Source organism: Fundulus heteroclitus, chromosome 10, assembly GCF_011125445.2.
Source record: "Fundulus heteroclitus isolate FHET01 chromosome 10, MU-UCD_Fhet_4.1, whole genome shotgun sequence".
NCBI lineage: Eukaryota > Metazoa > Chordata > Actinopteri > Cyprinodontiformes > Fundulidae > Fundulus > Fundulus heteroclitus.
In genome coordinates, this window is record NC_046370.1 from 17,815,192 (window position 1) to 17,828,953 (window position 13,762).

The window sequence follows — 13,762 nt, forward strand, 5'->3', positions numbered from 1 at the left end:
GTTTTGTTCCGGCTTAGTCAGAAGAGTCTAGCCCCCGCCTTCAGTCGCGCTGACTGGGCCATGTTTAAAGATGTTTCTACATATGTGACTCTTTTTGAGGAAACAGTCATTCCTAGGAACTCTATTCACTATATTTCCAAACAATAAACCTAAGGTGAGTCAGAAAAAGAAGGGAAGAGAACCTTTAACCTAAAGAGCTTCCTGCTACTGAAAAACTAATTTACACATGGCTGCTCTTAGAGTTTTAAATGAGTTGTCGAGATTAAAAAAAGGAAATGTACATGTGTTGATTTCAGTTTTGTTTTTTTTTTTGTTTAACTGTTGCTGTGAAATCAGTTGCCATCTAGGGCATTAAAACTATTCTTCAACACGAACCTGTAAAATCAGCAGTTTATTACATAACACCGCAGAACGATCATGCTTCTTCTGAATGTGGGTTTAGGAGACTTCCCTCTGACACCAGAGACGAAACCAACCTTTAGGACAGACGCTGACGATGATAGCACAGGAATTCCTGACATGACAGATTGTCGAGACGGCTTCAAAGAACAGGAACATTTTGTACCTTGATGAGAGGAGGCAGAAACCACTTCCTTTCTGTGAATGACAAAGCTGTCCAAGAAACCACACAGCCCATGCGCCTTCCTACGGTTCGATGCTGCAGACCAACATTACAGCTGCACAGTAACAAACCTGGCCATGAAAACCAAAAGAGCATCCAATCCGTCGACATCGTGACCGGATTCAACGTGGAATCCCCCCCCCTGGAAATGTCATTCTGCAGCATTGTCCGGCTGAATTATTCCCAAACCTTTATTGGTGAGTAAAACTAAATTGGTGCAACTCTTTTCCGTCTAGACGCCTGAGGGCTTCAAGACAGCTTATTGGTTTAGTTTATCGATTATCGACGACGGGAGGCGGGGATGTTTAAATGTCACATCCAGGGAAGAAGACGGCATTCATAAAGATACTTTCTTCTGGCTGTTTAGGGTATTTGTTGAAATGTCACAGAGTCGCTTCCTCCTGAATCATCAGTCATGAAGTTCATCCGCCGTCAGAGTGCCTCCCACTCAAACTGAAACCACAGGTTGCATCCAGAAAGCAATGTGGCGGTATTGCCCAACCAGGTGGTGAGTCACGCTGGCAGAGAGAGAGCAGAAGCGATTCAGCCCCTGGCTCTGACCCCCCCCCCCCCCCCCCCCCCCTCTTGGCGTTGCTTTTACACATAAAGAAAAAAAAATGCAGCTCAGAGATGATCTTCGTACGAGTTCAAACATGAGACTGCATGCTTGTTCTCTTGCGTTCACCTGTTTGCACAATTTGGTTCACGCATATTTGTCCGTTTGATTACACGTGTGTGTAGATTTGCATCGGTGGGCCAGGAATCAGGCGCCCAGATGGGCATGCGCTCCTCTGTGTTTGTGAGGCCAAGCCGGGAAGACGTTCTCACCAACGGGAAGGACAGATGGGCGATTTCTGCCCCACTTCAGAGGTTTGATGAATGTCCGTACGATTTTTTTAGTCCACCGACAGAAGATGCTTTTATTTGCTTCACATCTGATCATCAGAGCACCGCAGAAAATTAGCCCTTTGACAATGAAAACAATAACTTTCCTTCGGCGGCAGATGTCCAAACGTGGGCATAATTTTTCACGTCCAAACTAGTTATGTTCAGCTTCTCTCTGCGGGACTGAAGCATCGTGAGAGGTGGGTGTATCGACACTACAATAAGCCGCAGTCAAACCACAGGACCACCAGTGTCAGAAAGAAAGGAGATGAGCTAACCTATCCTACGGTTTCAGGCATGTGATACGGAGAGAAAAAACAAAATTATTTCTATAAACAGAATTGCTTTAAAAAAAAGAACAACAGAGTGGCTGTGATGCAAATTAAGTCCATCTTGCGCCTACCCATCCATCCATCCTTAAACCCATCCATCCACTCATCCATCCCTAAAGCCACCCACTCACTCAATTTCCTAATCTTGTGATATTGTGAACCAGTACTTTTACTTACTGAGAACCTCATACCAAGTCGTATCTATACCGTCCTCTTTAATGACAGAGAGGCTTTAGATCAGGGGTCACCAACATGGTGCCCGTGGGCACCCAGTAACCACCGAGGACCACATGTGACCCCCATGAGCCTGATCTAAAAATATAGTGAGCTGCATCTAAAACTTTATTTTATTCCGCTACTCATCCTGTTTATTCACACTTGCATTTATATAGATTTAAAAATGACAATATGTATAAGGATTCTTCCAGGATTAAAGGACTAAGGTCTCAGCAGGATCTGGAAAAACTAATCTATATGTTTATCTTTAGTATAATTGATCACTAGAACGGTGATCTTCACAAGTCTACCTAAAAAGTCGATCAGACAGCTGCAGGTGATCCAGAAAGCTGCTGCCTTATTCCTTACTAAGACAAAGAAATAGAGCAAATCACCCCAGTTCTAAAGTCCCTACACTGGCTCCCTGTATCTCAGAGATCTTATCTTAAATCTTAGATCTAGATCTTAAATACTTCTGTTAGTCTATAAATCCCTGAATGGCTTAGCACCTAAATACATCACAGACTTGTTATCAGTGTATCAACCCTCCAGACCACTAAGGTCCTCTGGCTCCAGCCTGCTCTGTATACCTAGAACCAGAACTAAACACGGAGAAGCAGGATTTAGTTCCTATGCTCCATTTATCTGGAACAAACTTCCAAAAAACTGTAAAAGTGCTGAAAGCCTGAGTTCCTTTAAATCAAGATAAAAAACACATTTGTTCAGGATTGCCTTTAACTGTTCTAGTTAAACTGTTTCACTGAAGTTTAAGTTTGTAGTCCAACCAAACACGGAGAACCAATATTTGCTTTTAGTTTCCATTTCCTCAGTTAAAATTTTTCTACATTTTATTCCAACGTACTTTTATTCGTTTTTTATTTTCCTATGTATTAATCACGTAAAGCTCTTTGCGTTGTCTTTGTACTGAAATGTGCCATACAAATAAATCTGCCTTGTCTAGGACAAAGCATGAAAAATGTGTTTATCTTGCGCAAAGTTAAGGTGAACTGTGACTCTTCTAGTTAAAAGGTCAGTACTGGTCGAATGAACGAACACCAATGAAGTAGCTCTCGTCTTCTGAAAGGTTGGTGACCCCTGCTTTAGATGAACAAACAAGCTCTGCCCATCAGTCAGTCTGGCACATACAAGTTTAACTAAAGCCTTCAGGTCTCCTCTGAAGTTATCCTTAATTCAAGACTTTCTTTGTATTCCCCTGGACTTTGTATTCTCCATGCTTCAGGAACGGTCTTCCCAAATCTCTGATCTTAATGCTGTCTGAATCCCGTGGGCCATGATAAAAAGCTGAAAGCCAACCAGTTTAAATGAACGCTACCACTCCTGCCATCAAGAGCAGCCAAACATCCAGGCTGAATTATGCCAGTCTTGTCGACGGCTTCAAAAGAATTTAGGTGCAACTTGATAAGAGACCTTTAACCTAAAATAGGCAGGAGCTTATGCGTATATTCACAATCTACAATAAATGTAGACTTGTCAGCCTAATTCTTGTTTTAAAATTCATTGCACTTCTGCACCAAATTGCATATTAAATAACCTGTTTTCAAACCTAAAATCTGGATGTCTCAACCACACTTAGGCGCACAAACTGCAAAGAAATAATCTCTTCCCGCTCGCTGAAAGCCCAGAAGAAGAAGAAAAAAAATGTGGATCTCTCCAAAATTAGCTGCTTTTAATAACAAGCGTCACTCTGCAGCATCACTCAGCAGCTGCCTAAACTGTGGGATTTTTATTTCTCCAGTGAACAAAACCACGTTTTAAATCTCTGGGAAAACAATCAGCGCAATCGCATCACATCAGTTCCAGCTGCCAGAATCTGTCAGTTAATCTTTAAATTACATCCAAACATTCATTCCAGATAGTAAACCAATAGTTGCAGTACTTCATGCTCCAATCTGCAGACACATGCTGGGAATATTTATTCTGCTGCAAACTCAAAGTCCAAACTTAATGATCTTGAGTCCTGAGCAAACACAGAGAGCACGGCAAAAAAAGGGTAGCAAAAATAAAATAAAAAAAAAAACATACATCATGCTGAATGTTTAAAAGCATAAGGAAAACCTGAGTGATGACACCGATGATAGCATGCGGCCAGTAACGATAACATAACTCAGGATGATCAACTCTTGGCAAGATGACGCTCTTGAAGAATCTTGGTGATTGCAGCAAAGGTGGGTCTGGGAAATATGCAAGTTGGCCGGGTTCCAGGAGACTAACCGGATAGGAACCGGTTCCTTGAGTACACTGTCGCAGCCCTGTCAGCGCCCAACGATCTCTCACCCTTCAACGCCACGAAGAATTTTGATCTGTCAGTGGACACTTAATAAAGAGCCAAAGGAAAGCTTTTTTATCAGAAAACAAAGGGTACGCAATTATGGGAGGGAACAATGAGGTCCAGTCAAGAGTCCAAAGAAAGTATGCCTTCTTTCATTTCCAGTGTTATATGTCAGGATTTATTAAAAGTCTAACCAAAAGTGAACAAAAACATAGAAAAGAGTAATTATTTGTGAAACAGCAATGAACCTATAATGGAAACACTAAAAAAAAAAGAAAAAAAAATTAAGTAAAAGTTGTTTTTTCACAATTTCTTTTAGAATCGCTCGGTCTGACGGGGGCCAACGTTTACTAAAATGTCCACTCCTGGGAGGAGTGCCAGCCGTCTGTGTTTCTAATTTTCTAGCTATAATATCACTTTACAAACTTTAAATGATCTGCTAGTTTCTATAGAATCCTTTTCAGATTGATCGGCGGCAACATTCTCCTCATGTTTGCTATATCTTGTATGTGGCTTGTGCCAAACTGTAAAAGGGAATTCCTTCTGCCTTCTTTCGACAAAGCCTTTTTTTTTTTGTTACTCTTCTATTTTCCTGACCTGTCTGGTGTGTTCCTTGTTCTTCACGATGCTGCTTGTTCAATACCGTTCTCCAACAAACCTCTGAGGCCTTCACAGACCAGCTGGATTCATACCGAGATCGACTTGCACACAGGTGTCCCCTCGTTGCCATGCGCGTCATCAATTTAGTTTATAAAAACCTTTGCAAACCACGCATCACTTTCTTTCCTCTTCACAGCCATGTGTTGTGTGAGAACGTCTCTTACGTTACATCCTGCTGTAAGTGCTTTGAAATGTGCGGTTGTAATCTGACAACGTGTGAAACTTAAAAGAGGTATGAAAGTTTTGAAAAGCACCGCATTTTTGCACAATTTTCCAGTTTGTCATTATCGGTAACCAAAAACAAATGCAATGTTGGTGTTATATTTAAATGATTTTAATCAGGGTAACACTATATTATTTGATGTTGATTCCTAATATGTAAAAAACAAAAGGCATACCAAGAAATTACATGTAACTATAGGAAAAAAAGTACACAGAACAAACATCCTTAAGATTATTCAAAGCACATTTTGTAAGCTTTTTTATCCATTTCAGCACAACTGAAAGAAAGATTAAGCAGACACATGCAGACAGCGTCACAATTTGTTCTCAGTATAAAATCAGCACCTTCAAGCAACACCAGTCCCTTTTGTTAAACTGTCACCACAACTCCCACATTACACTGATTTATGGTCACTGTCATGGATGTGCATGAAGCTGAAGAACGACTTCCTTAACAGCAACTTCTTCAGTCTTGATCACAACCCGAGACAGTTTAAAATAAACACTTCTCACCTTGATTGCCAACGGATTTCACTTCAGAGCCGTTCCTCTACATCTGATCCCGGCCTTCAGTCCAGACAAACGTCTGAGCGAACTCTGCAAAGAGAAGGAGATGGTCCGTTACGGCACCGCGGGAAAAGTTGGACTCACGGACGCGTCCTGTGAGAAGTGCTGCAGACTGCTGCAGCGCTGCGAAATCCACATGGCTACTGATGCACACAGGTGCCAAGCCAGGGATGACATGGGAGGAGTGCAATCCCAGAGAAAGGTGAAACGTTTCTCCGTCGTTGAAAAGATTTTAGCTTACAGCTAAAAGGCTTAGCATTCTAATCCTTTAACCAAACAACATGGCCGAACCAAGGAATCAAAGGGAGTTAATCGCGTGAACCCGCAAACGGTCGGCACTGTACACACCCAACATATCCGGCAAGGAACTCCCCGTTCTGCAGAACCCGACAATGATACACCCTAAATCTGCTTTTTGCCTATTTTCCTCTGTCCCAGCGGCAAGGATGGTAAACGTCGGGGAGGCCGCCAAAGACAAACATAGAAGTAGCCCCGCAGTGCTTTGACAAAGTCTTCATACCTCCTAAACTCGTTCTTACATTACAGAGGCAAACTGTAATGTACATTACCGGGGGGGTTTAATGATAGACCAACACAAAGTAGCACATCCTAGCAAACTTGAAGGAAAATAGGAAAGTCAAACTTCTTTTGCAAACAAAAATCTGAAAAGTGTGGCGTACTCTGAAACTGTAAGCTAATCGCAGCGTAAATCCGGCTGTTCTGTGAAGATCTCAGAGATTCAGAGAGATACAGTTGAGAACAAACATCACCACGATGACCAACAAACAGGAACACAGCAAAGATAAAGCTGGAGACGTTTAAAGCCAGGTTAGGTTATGAAACATTTATCCAAGCTTTGCTGCGATACAACACCCCTTCCACATTCAGATGAGGGACTGAACACGGTTCTGGGAGATGTTCAAAGATACCAAGACATGGGCGCCCAGCTAAACTGACCGGCCGGCCACAGAGAGCACTGCTCAGAGAAGCAGGCAAGAGGTAACTCTAGATGAGCTACAGAGATTCACAGCTCAGGTAGGAAGCTATTGATAGTACACTAGACAAATCTGGCCTTTTATAAAAGAGTGGTTAGAACAAAGAAAGAAACAATTAGAATTGCCACCATGAAACATAGTGATGGCAGCGTCATGCTGTGGGGAGTCTTTTCTTCAGCAGGAACAGGGTAGTTGCTCAGAGGTAATAGGATGATCACTGACTAAATACAGCTAAGAGCTACGTCTCAGTCGGAAGACGTTTTCCATGAAATAACTATTTGTACACGTCACAAATCTGGCTTTAAACAATGATTAGCATGAAGACGGATGCCGTTAAGAGAAAAAGGCCTATCCTGTTTGCCGTTTACCTCGATCAATGTACAGGACACAGCAAACAAGTGGCTAGATAAGACCAAGGTTTTACTTTTTGTAAAACGTTACAGAAAATGGGATCCAAAACTCTCGGCCTGGCTTTTAAACCCTGATATTAGAGGTTCCTCCATGCTTTAGTTCAAAAGGAAAAGGGCGCAGGCTTACCAAAACTGCTTATACTCTAAATGATATACGAAATATAACAAGTTTCCCCATTTCAGGTTGATTGCTCTCCTTCAGTTTAAAACACAGACTATCACAATCGCTGCTGTGAAAGTGAAGAATTATCAGATGTCAATAGCATGCAGATCCTAATGTCTAACCCTGCACAAATATTGCCAGCCAGCATCCTCAGCCTTCGCACACAGAAAGCAAAGATTTTTCTGTCTAAAATCCATAAACATAACAGCCTTGATCTTGATGTACAACCATATAACCAAATTATATTTTGTGTCCCCCCCCCCCTCTACACTGAACAGGGCCGATTCTGCTTCTTCGCCGGGGATATCAGAAATTGATCTGGCAGAGGCGAATTGAATTATGTTTCACATCTGTTGCTTTTCTGAGCAACAAACCAACATGTCTGCACACGGGCAGAGGAACACACCGACAATTAAACACGCTTTAGGGAATATGCCTCGCGGGGAGGATGTATAATTGCTTTGCATACGTTATTTTTCTCATGCTTATCTTGAATATGGTGAGGGAAATGTTTTCATTTGCATGAATAAACAACCGCAGATAGCAGAGGTCTGCCGAACTTCGGGCGGACGTGGGAGTCGTTTATTAGCCACGACGGTGTCAGTGACTCTCCTTATCCTGTATGCCCCTGGCCTGCGTGTCCGAGCAGGCAATGCATTTAAATGGCTCACTCAACGTGGATGTAACAGCTCTGACCCCAGCGTTCAGCTGTTTAACCTCTGCCACACACCCGGCGTGCCGGGACATTTGGATTCAGTCCTAAATGGGGCTGCGTGTTACGGGACAGAAGTACTGCATTGATCGACTGTTGCCCAACATTTGCATTCCCAACCATTTGGTCTTTCATTCATTCATTCATTTGAAAATAGATGGATGGACAGGGACAAGGAATAAAACATGCAGTTTATTATTTTTCAGACAGGATGATGAAAGATCCTGAAATTTGTCCAGGTGAAACCCTTTAGTCCGATGGGCCCACCTGTTTAAACTTCCTGCATTTTTCCTCATTGGCTCTCAAGAGGAGTCTATAATGTTTCCAAAACATTTTTTCTGCTCAAATTCTTATGGTTTTACAGTTATTTATAAATACCCGATGAGATTTAAAGATCCTCTAAACATGGTGGACGTTTAGACAACATAAAAGACACATCTACCAGCTCAAACCGCCCATGTCCGGTATCACTCAAAACTTTAGAGTTTTATAGAGCTCATCTTTGTAATGCCATATCTGGGTGACGTCATTTCCATGCACAATGGAGCTTATAATTAAGCTTTACACATTGCTTGGTGTATTGTCGATGTAATGCCGTGCACACTGTTACATTTTGATGATACAAGGGGTAAATCTGTTGACCAAAGACTATTTCATATGCAGCAGGAAATCAGATTTTATGTTTGACCAGATTTTGTTTTATGAGGTGAAAAAACCCCACACTGGACACAGTTTTTGGCTCATTTGGCTAAGCGGTGCCAAAATCACATCTCTGCCTGAAGCACTGCCCACTAAAACCTTTGTGGACCAAATACTGTATGCTTCAACTGATTCACTCCAAATTTACTTAGTCATGACGATCTATAAAATTTTGTTTTGAAAAGGGTTTTCATGGTGATTTGTAATATTTATTTAGGAAATTATTGGTGTGAGGCTTAAAAAATTAAGAAAAGTAATGTCTTTCTTTGTTAAATCATCAATAAATCAGGAATAGTAACAGTTAGAATAGTGGCTCCTGTGGAAAAACATTCCTTTATGTCCTAAACGGTTAACAAAAGATTGCATTTATACTTTATAAACTATGAAACTGTACTTGACTTATATCAAGTATGTAATTTCAGATGGAACCACAAGGGCTTAAAGGGATTTATTTTAACAGTAGAACCAGTTAGGGCCGTTGGCTTTAATCTATTCTTGTTGAAATTCCTTCGTTAAATTTATGAACTACAAATAAAGACAAGAAACAGGTATAGATAAAAAGGGTAAAGAGATGTCCACTGTTGTAAAAGTGTGTCGTCTAACAGTTATTAGTTATGGGAGACAAAGTTGTATCTGAATCAGATGACATTTAGCCCAGCGGCTTCACGGCACAGACACCTTTAACCAAAGACTCCTCCATCTGAACACAATCCTATCTCAATGTACGGAGACAAAAGGAATAGTTCTTCTCAACAAACATATCTTTTTCGGAGCGTTATCAAAAAGAGACGCCGGTTAGAACTGGTGGCCTTTAAGACCCGAGGTGTCACACAAACGACACAGAGCCTGTAGAAGTTTTCCTTTTCTTGCATTTGATACAAGTCAAGCTTTTTCATTCAGTGTTCAAAAATGCAAAACAGTTCTTATAAGTGACGCAATTTAGAAAAAAAAAATAGAAGTGTGGGTTCTATTGTTAAAAGTCCTGTTTGCAGTTGACCACAAGCCACATATAGGACACTGCAAAAGTGGAAAAAGGGGGGGAAACGAGATCAACATTCAACTGTGCGTTTCTTCACACAATCTGTGAAGAAACGCCAACACAGCAGATTACCCTGAATGCACCATCCCTGTATTGAAATACGGTGGTGGCAGTATTAAGCTGTGGGGATTCTTCTCCTTAGAATGGAAACAGGGCAATGCCAAAAAAAAAAAAAAAAAAAAAAACGTTAGAAGTTGCAAGACTTTAGACTAGCAAGCATTTCATTTAAACGAGTATTTCTGGTGACGGCTGAAACATTGCAACAATATTTCTATGATTCTTTAGGTTATTAGCAAACAAACTGCACATTTTCCTTCAAATACAGATCCTGGCATCTCTCCCTTTTTTTTCTGTTTATCCAAGCAAAAATGTCCTTTAAATATTACAACTCAAAACCAAACTGACTTCTCACCTAGAGAAGGCACAAACAGAAAATTTCTAACATTGTAGGAATTAGGCATCTTTAATTTTCAACAGAATATAGGGCAATAAAGGTGAATGTCTTCTTCAGTGATCCCTCAATTTAAAATCTATTCCTGAGGAACTGGTCAAAGGTGGGTTGTTAAATTCTGGATCATTAAATCGAAGAGACTGAGGTTTAGTCCCCTTTTGTGACCTTCAGCTGCATCCCTGAGTGGAACTGCTCATTCGCTCACACGTAACCATCTACAGCGAGTCAGTGTGATCATGCATCTTATTATCGAGCTAATCCATATGCTAAACCAGCTCCTGGCCGCCCAGACGTCGATAAATATGCAACCGCACAGGTGGTTCCGACAGGACTGCTAACCCATCTTCAATGTGGACCCTTAAAACCTACAATGTGTGTTTTGTTTAAGTCTAGCACACAATTACATGATTGTAATATGACAGAATGTACACACATAATGGCTGTTCACTCAACATGAGGATGAACGGATGATTACTTGAGGAATCCGAGTCCTCTGAAACTGATTTGCAGAAAACCTTCAGTTCAATAAAGCCCAATTACCTGTCAAATGATAATTTATACCAGAGTTCCTACACATCCCTTGTGTAAAAAGCCCATTCTTGTCCAGACTAAATATTCCTTTAGTTAGTATAAAATATTGAGCCTCACAATTCCTTTATGGCAGGGGAAGGAAAGGAGACGGGAAGAAAAGAAAAGAAGAAAAGGGGACAAATAAAAAGAAAGAAAGGAAGGACACAAAGCAGGAGAGAAACTTTTGGTTGGTGGGGAGTGGTGGCCTAGTGGTTACAGAAAAGTAGTTGCATCCTGGGAAGGCTGCAGATTCCCCGGTTCAAATCCCACAGACTGCTGAGCACAGCACAGTGTTAGCCCGCTGAGAGGAAGGAAGGACAGACGGATGGATGGATGGACACATTTAAAATTAAAATGCAATACCACTCCAGACAAAGAACCCTGTGATATAAAATAAAATAAAAAAAATCTGTTGACAAGATGAAGTATCCCAGTTTGGAATGGGCCAATTGTCCATTTAAAGGGGACATATCATGCTTTTCAGTTCTTCCTTTTCACATTGAAATCATTCAGTTCTGGTCCATATAAACTGGAACTGCAAGGCTTTGATATGAATTCCTCGTTAATTTACTCCCATGATCCACCCCCCCCCCCCCAGTTCTGAGGTGCGTCAGAGCAACTCATTTTGGTACCGTCTCTTTAAATCCAAATGAGGCACTTCACACTCGGCCCTCCTCCAGGTCGCAGAGCCTTCCACTTCACCATGTTCGAAAAAATTTGGGGGTATGCTGGGGGACGGTGTAATGAACAACCAAAGATCTTCACTTATCCACTTGTAGCTTCGCCATCTTTCAACTTGGACTACAAAATCGCAAAAAAAATTAAAAATGGTGGATTTGCCGAGATTGGTAAACAGGAGGTCTATGACCTTGTTTAGCAGCTAACGTAACTGTTCAAAAAACGTAGCAGAGAACAGAGAGAACTTAACATCTTAAAAAATATGACCCAAAAAGAACATAAAGATACCCTGAGAGACTACATTGAAATTTTATGCACTCCTAGAGATGCCAATACACAATAAAATGTATTTAAGGGCCAAAAAGTAGAATTTGCATGATATGTCTCTTTTAAGACATCCACCAGTTTTCAAAAGTTGTGGTTTTAAAACCCCTAAAACTTTTCTATTGCACCTTTCCTGTGATTTCAAGGTATTTTTATGAGATGCCAGATACAGTGGAGGGATTTCTCCTGTGGGAGAATGGAAGTAGAGCACTTCTCTCGCTACCCTCCCTGTTGCTTCAAGCTCTTAGTCAGAGATGTACAATGGCCAATAGAGGCCTTTTCATCTCCCCTCATTAAAAAAGATGAAAATTAGCTGGATTTTGACCCCCGTGTTGAATTCATTTTCAGTTATCTCTGATTTGAGTTGTCAAAACAATTCTTTACCACAAGCAGTTCACACATCTCTTTAGGCTCACAACAGAATAACACGAAGTGGCTAGTTCTCTATCAGCCTCTCAACGATACTTTACAAAGACATGAATAAACACGAGACAGACAGAAATGATACACAAACGGCAATAGTTGTGTCAGCATTCTCTCTGCCTTCTTTAAGCCTTGTTCAAACACACTTAATGTAAACTTTTAATATTTATGTATATTAAGTTATTGGTCCTCTTTGGCACATTTGTAGAATATATAAAAGTGTTTTACTACCACATTAAGCTGGATAGTAGAGAAACAGCCCGACAGTACTTATCCAGACCTGAAATATACTTGAATTTCCAGACTTTACCAGAAATGGTGGCAACACCATGGTGCAGACAGTAAAAACAGAACAGAGCCGTGTTATAATGAGTTTGTTTATTCAGTTAGAGTACTTGGCTTTGAGGCCTGCACTTAAAGAGGCCACGTCACGTATTTTAACCATAAAAAGAAAAACACAAAAAAACATATTTATCTTCAAATAAAACAACCTATGCCAACTGTTCGTCCTGATAGTGTATAGTCTATTTTTTTTAGCCTGAAAAGAACTTCGCAGCCGGTGCGATCAGCAGACAAACATTGTTGTGCCATCTGCCGGCAGTACTGCAGAACTATTAGAAAGCAAGGTGGCTACTGTAAGAGCCAGAAGACCGTTCTGCAATGCCTCGCAGTAACGCGAGGCATTGCAGAACATTGCAGAACATTGCAGAACCGTAGATTCCACCTCTAATCTACGGTAAAGACGCTTTTCATTCCTTCTCCTTGTTTACTCATTGCCCACATAAGATATATCGTACTTCTGGTCAAGTGGTCTTCTTATGGTAAAAGTGCTATTGTGTACGAACAAACAGAGCCAAAACAAAGTGTACAGCACAGAAATAAGCCAACATTGCATAATAATTTAATCGGAAAACCTTTGTATGCAACCGGAGTGAGCTACTGGCGTAGAAATTTGTAAAGTCACAGTACGTGACTAGGTCCTTTAAAAAACTGTTTACCACAGTCCAGTACTAATTCGTTTCCCCATACAACCTCTCAAAAGGTTCCCACGATCCTCTACCAGCCCTATGATCAACTTTACAAACATTGAGCAATCACCAATATCCATTTAGTTAGAATACAAAAGAAATATAGCATCAGCAGTTAGCAGTTAGCAGTTAGCGATGAGTTGTAAGAGGGAGCTAAGCTAAATAATCTTATCAAATGAGGCGCCAACAAAAACCACGAATAGTAAAAACATTACACTGTAACGATTAAAAAAAAAAATATGACATGCATTGATGTCACTATGCAACAAATTTCACAGATGGAATTCATGAATTAAACCATGGCGTAATCTCGTTACAGCACAAACACACTTTACAGCTTCCTCCTGTGGGTTTACTGCAGAACCAAGTCAGAGGGGACTCAGGCTGCCATGCCTACGACTCAGACCTTCCAACAGAAGCCTGCTAAGTGCTCTCCATGCCAAAGGAAATCCTCAAAGAGGAAATGTTCTGGGCTC

The 13,762-nt window shown here is 41.0% G+C and overlaps 1 protein-coding gene across 3 annotated transcripts in view; it reads right to left on the minus strand.

Annotated features, from left to right (window-relative positions):
- The window catches only part of LOC105937897 (thyroid hormone receptor alpha-B), a 156,808-nt gene that overhangs the window by 121,836 nt on the left and 21,210 nt on the right, over window positions 1-13,762 (minus strand). For 2 of the 3 annotated variants that reach the window (XM_036142156.1, XM_036142157.1), the window contains exon 2: window positions 5,741-5,824. The exons of the other annotated variant lie outside the window; for it this stretch is intronic. The gene's annotated coding sequence lies outside the window, so the exon portion shown is untranslated. The remainder of the gene's footprint in view (window positions 1-5,740; window positions 5,825-13,762) is intronic. 3 annotated transcript variants of the gene reach the window in all.